We start from the raw sequence: 6,000 nt of genomic DNA on the forward strand, positions 1-6,000 counted from the left end.
GTTGTTCATAAGGTTTTGTGTCTGGTATGAATCAAAGAGAGGAACATGGGGAAGAACAAGCCTTTGGAGTCTTAGGAGAGCCATATGAATCGGCTCTACTGTACCAAGATGACCCAAAGGTTTGGTAGAAGGAATTTTTCCACTCAGTAACGTAGTAGAGATGGCCAGGTGCACCACAGCACCCACATTCTCTCCATAAGCGGGGCCTGTCCTGTGGCTGCTCAGGATCCCTTGCAGCTAAGTAGTGTAGTGTGTGCAAATTCCTCTCTCCCCCCTCAGGTAGGTCAGAATGCAGAGGTAGTGAGCAGAACGTGTGTGTGCGTGTGGTGTGTGTGTGTGAAGAAATGTGGCCATTCTGCAGTCAACCAGTAAAAGTCTCTTTTCCAACTTGGGGCTTACTTTTTCCACTATTTTGATAGTGTCTTTGATAGACAGAATTTCTTAATTTTAATTTTGTCCAATTCATCAGTTTTTCTTTTTTTATGTCATTGATGTTTACTGGGTTTTGCTTCTCTCTGTCTGTCTCTGTGTCTCTTTCTTCTCCTTCTCCTTCCCCTTCTCCTCCTTCTCCTCCTCCTCCTCCTCCTCCTTCTTCTCCTCCTCCTCCTCCTCCCCCTCTTCTTCCTCCTCCTCTTTCTTCTTCTCCTTCTCCTCCTCCTCCTTCTTCTCCTTCTCTTCCTTCTCCTTCTCCTTTCTCCTTCTCCTTTCTCCTTCTCCTTCTCCTCCTCCTCCTTCTCCTCCTCCTTCTCCTCCTCCTGCTCCTTTTCCTTCTTCTTCTCCTTCTCCTCCTCCTCCTCCTCCTCCTCCTTCTTCTTCTTCTTCTTCAACAGAGTCTTGCTATGTAGCCCAGGCTGGTGTTGAACTCATTGCAATCCTCCTGCCTCAGCCTCCCAGGTACTGGGATTGTAGGTGTGCACCACCACCACCAGCTATAGAATTTTCTAAAGTATTTATTTGCCATTCACGTATAGGCTCACTGTCCTCCCTGAATTAACACCTGAGCAGTGTGTGTGAAGGGCTGGACTCATTCATTTGCTAACAAGGCTGACCGGTGAAGCCAGCACCACTAGAGGGACCCTATCTCCTGGTCACACAGATGTGTGTTTGTTTCATGGCTCTGCTCTGTTTATGTGCTGTCTATAGCCTCTAGCATCTCTGCATTAGGCAGAGATCCATTTGCAGCCCCTTTCCTTTAGAATGGGAATGTGTCATTCCTTTGTCTTTGACCTTTGTGGTTTCTGATAGAATATCTGCCATCTCACTCTTTTGAAGACAATTACTTCTTATTCTTTTCTTTTTCTTTATCCTTAACCTTTCCTTTTGAGACTTCTCTCTGCTCTTTGGCAGCTTTGCCACAAGGCCAACATTAAACCTAATCATTAAATTTGATTTGGTTCACAACCAATTCGGGTTGTGACCAGAATTGTGGAAAGAATTAACTCAGTGGACTGAGGTGCCACTGTAGCTGACTCCATATTGATGTATGTATATTGTGTAATTTTTGTATAAATATGTATCGATGCAATGGGGGACAGAAACACTGAAGCAACACCCAGGATTTGGAGGCAAATTTATTTAATGTTGGATGGGTACTGACAAGGAATCAACTATCTTTCAAAATTTCAGGTCCCAAAGGCTCAGGGAGGGAGGTTTTTATGGGGTTGAAAGCAAGAAGCTGAGTACTTGGCTGTCTTTGGTTGCATGGTAGCCACCAGCTGTGCATCACAGTGACCAGCCGTTTCTAGGAGACAGGAGTAACAGGAACTGTTACCTGGGCAGCGAACAAACTGAAGTACACTGACTGGGGGGTGGCATTTGCCCCCTCTTTTAGTGTCCCCAGCAAATCTTTACTGGGCATGTTAGATATGATCTTTTGAGACAAGGCCCAGCTAGAAACCGTAACATTAGGGCTGTCAGTGGTCTTAGGATGTGCCCTAGCCAAGGTCCCAGGATTGAAAAGATTGCCGTATTATAGGGTCTCTCCATAAGTTGCCTTGAGGAAGAGATATTTTTTAACACTGCTCTGCCCGGGGAGTCAGCTTGGCCCTGGAGCATGTCCAGTGCACTTTAGATGCTTGTCAAATCTTGGCCAATTGTAGAATAAGGGAGACAGCCTGCTAGCAGGAGAGTGGAGAGCAAACAAATGAATACACAAGCTGACAGGAAAGCAAAACTGGGCTAGGCAATCTGAAAAGGCACAAAAATCAAGGGAATAATACATTGAGATATAGAGCAGTCCTGTGAATGGCATCTTCAGGCTTCAGCCGTGTGTGGACTGGTCAGCATCTGGAGAGACCAGAGCTTGGCTTTGAGTGTTGTCTCTTTAGAGTGAGCTTCAGAGGAGCTACTGGTCCAGATAAATTCTTCAGCAATGGATAGGCTCTTCTAACTCTGGAATAGTGGGTATAAAGCTAGATTTCTTAAACTTGTAGAGGTAATTAATATGCATCTGGGTCATATGTGTACAGGGGTGTCTATGGGATAGCTGGTCTTTTAGCTAAACTTATAACTTAAAGTTATAAGCTGTTCCTGTAGGGTTGTATTTCCATTTTTTAACCTTTTAGAGATTTATATCCTGTATGTTGTATGCAATTTCTATTTAACCTTTAATAGTTCTGCCAGTTGTATCTCTGCTACAGATGTAGACCAATTATCACTGCCAGTAATCAAGGTTAGGCTGTATCTAGGGATGGTTTCTCACTGAGGGATCCTATAAACTTTTTGTCTCAGCATGGGTAGGGGATGTCTTGGGGAAGCCTGAACAGGTGCAGATGAGCACTGACAGATATTTGTAACCTCTGTAAGATTTTATTTCTGGGAAGTTTATCTGTATATCTTTAAATGGGGAGAGTCTACTGTCCGTGACACAGATACTGAAGCCTGAGTTGGCTGCTTGTGCCAGAGCTGTGGCTCAAGCTTGCAGAACATATGGTGGGGGTAGGTCTGTCTCTGTTTATTGAGTGAGATCCCAGGAGGGAGCTCAGGCCTCTGGACCAGATTGTTTTGAGTGTGAGTTTGGTATCATTGGCAGACAGCATCAGGAATCAGTAGTAATTCATTGTGCAGACCATCCCTGTTCAGAGTCTTGGCCATAATAACTTGGTCCAGTGTGACTATAAATGTGTATATAGCCTGACTGCATTCATAACAGAACTACTTCTATCCTTAGACAGGGTGTACTCAGTATCTGTCAGGGGGTTCATTTTTACATGTGGTCAGCTCAAGAACAATTCACCAATCAGTGCCAGGCAGTTGTGGTCTGGTGGGCCCAGCCCAGTGGGCAGGTACCTAGCATGACTGAGTAGTTTTATTGCCACAGAATCAGGTGAGGATTTTGCGTAAGGGTTCTTGGTACTGGGTGAGGTCCAGCACAGCATGTGACACGTGGACAGGTAACTCTCAGCCTAAGGTGAGCTTGTCAGGTTTTGATCAAAAGGGCAATGGTTGTTAGAGCACAGAGGCAAAGGAGGAGGCAGCCCTTAGCAGCTGGGTTCAGGTATTGGCACAGATAGGCCACTAGGTGCGCCCAGGCGCAGACAGTCTGAGTAAACGTCTTTGAAGCCACAAGTCATCATTTATCAACAAAGGAGTTGAATTCCAGTTACATCTAGAATTCTCAAGGTTGGGGCTGTAGACAGGACCTTTTCCCGAGATACCTTGTAGCCAGAGTTTGCCAGATATTGCAGCAGAGTTTTCGTGTTTTTCCAGCTGGCAACTTGGGGGTCATTAATGAGAAGTACAGTAAAACTTTGTCATAGGAAACTAATGAGGTCAGTTGTGAGGGCTTTTTTTGAGAGAGTAAACAAGCTGTTGAACTCTGAGAGGTTGAGTTCAGGTTAATTAAGCTTCGAATTAACAACTTGGGTCTTTTCATTGAGAAATAAAGAGGAGCTGGATGATCAACCAATTGAAAGCAGAGAAAGGGATCTCTCTAGGCCCAGACAGATGTGCCCGCAGGCTAGGGGGGCAGAAGACTGCAGCAATGTATGTGGGGGGCAGTCGCAGCAGTGCTCACAACTCACAGGTCTTGAGCTGGCTTTACAGGCAGGAGAAGTATATTTTGGCAGTTTGACAGTCTATAAGCATTTTGCAGTTTTGAAGCTTCTAAATGTGTAATTGCATTCGTTTCTTGCGGGACCATGACAGCAAGCAGGAAAGGACAGAGAAATGGGCTCTCTCAGAGTGGCCAAATGTGGTGTCAGAGCCTACCTCACAATAGTGGGAGAATTCTTAACCCCTTGTGGCAATGATCCAAGTGAGTTGTCCCTTTGCATCCTATCTAGGATCTTCCCAGTCAAAGGTAGGAGGGTTTCACGGTGATCAGCAATCTATCAGGATTCCAAACTCCTTTAGGTGGCTGAGATGTGGCTGGGGCATAATTGGTGGTCAGGCCCAGTGGTGAGTCTTGGCTCATACTCTGGGAGGAGAGTTTTCAGTATTTCAGGATTGCGGTTATCTGTCTTAGACTGATGCAGGCATCATCTTCCTTTTGGGGATAGTGCAGAGTTAAATGAGAGGGAAGCTGATTGGTTTGGTGACAGGAATTCATGTTTGGTGAGATGTCCTCCTAGACTGCAAGTTTGTGTCTGGCAGAAGGGGTAAGAGGCAAGAATCTCATCTGTCCCGATGATGGCCCAACTTTTTGACAGAGGGAACTTTTGAAAGTAGAGAGTTTAGTTCCATTAATTACCAGGAAAATCATAGACTGGCCCCCAGTATGGACATGGAAGCTTTTGAGAATTCTTATCTTTTAATCTGAAATTTTAAAAAATGTTCATAGCCCTTAAAAATCATAGCAAGAGGATATGGTTGTCTATCAGACTGGATTTGCTTATAGACATCAGGTATGTTTCTTTTATCAGGTTTCTGGGTAACACAATAGACAAATGGGGTACTCCTGAGAGAGAGGAGAGGGACACACACACACACACACACACAGAGAGAGAGAGAGAGAGAGAGAGAGAGAGAGAGAGAGAGAGAGAGTAGACAGCATTCAGATGCCCAGCTGGCTGTGCCACTCAAGTAGAATTAGGCACAGCCTAACTTAGAAGGGTGCAAGACCTCCATTGTGCCATATGTCAGTCGCCATGGACCCACAGGTGAGGGCCCAACCAGCTACTGTGACCAATGTTTTCTAGTCTTGGTGCACAGACAGAGCAGCCTATTAATTATGCTTTCTGCTCCATTCACTCCATTCACATGCATTCAACAGCCACTCAGAGGTTAAACATTCCAATCATCCTTCCCTTGAAGATGGTCCTGACCAATGAGAGGTGATACCAGTCTCTCCTTCTGCTTGAGCTGAGCAGGGCTGACAGACAGACCACTGGTCTGCCCCTGGAGGTGTCTTACCGGAATCAGTCCTGTAGGCAGACAGACTGCATCATCCTCCCTTTGGGATCTGATGTGAGCCACACAGGGAGCCACCTAAGACCTCTAAGGGACTCACGAAATCTCAAGGGCACACTTTCCCATTAAGACTTAGAGAGGTTCTTGCTCCATCTGTGAGAGCCATGACTGGTGACCAAAGAGGTCAGCATGGTCAGTCTTCCTGGATGATGCACCAAGTGCATCAGCAGACAGAAACACCAAAATGGTACCCAAGCTTCGGAGGCAGATTTATTCTAACATTGGATGGTCACTGACAGGAAATCAATTATCTTTCAAAACATCTGGTACTGAAGACACAGGGAGGGAAGTTTTATGTACAGTGGGTATACAGAGGTAGAGTACTGGCTGTCTTTAATTCTGTTCTTACAATATATATCATAGTGACCAGCTGTGTATCTCAGTGGCCAGCCATTTCTGGGAAACAATAGTAACAGGAACTGTAACAGAAACTCTCACTGGGGCAGCTAAGAAGCTGAAGTGTACTCCTGGGGACCATTTTCTGTTACATCTAAACTCACACACATAATAGGTACACACAAGCACATATAGTTTCAGTGTCAGAGATTGAGCTTTGTACACACCAGGCAAGGTCTCTTCCCCTGAATGACA

The sequence above is a fragment of the Cavia porcellus genome, unplaced genomic scaffold (genome assembly GCF_034190915.1).
Source record: "Cavia porcellus strain 051 isolate PalLab524CR breed Dunkin Hartley unplaced genomic scaffold, mCavPor4.1 scaffold_26, whole genome shotgun sequence".
Classification (NCBI taxonomy): Eukaryota; Metazoa; Chordata; class Mammalia; order Rodentia; family Caviidae; genus Cavia; species Cavia porcellus.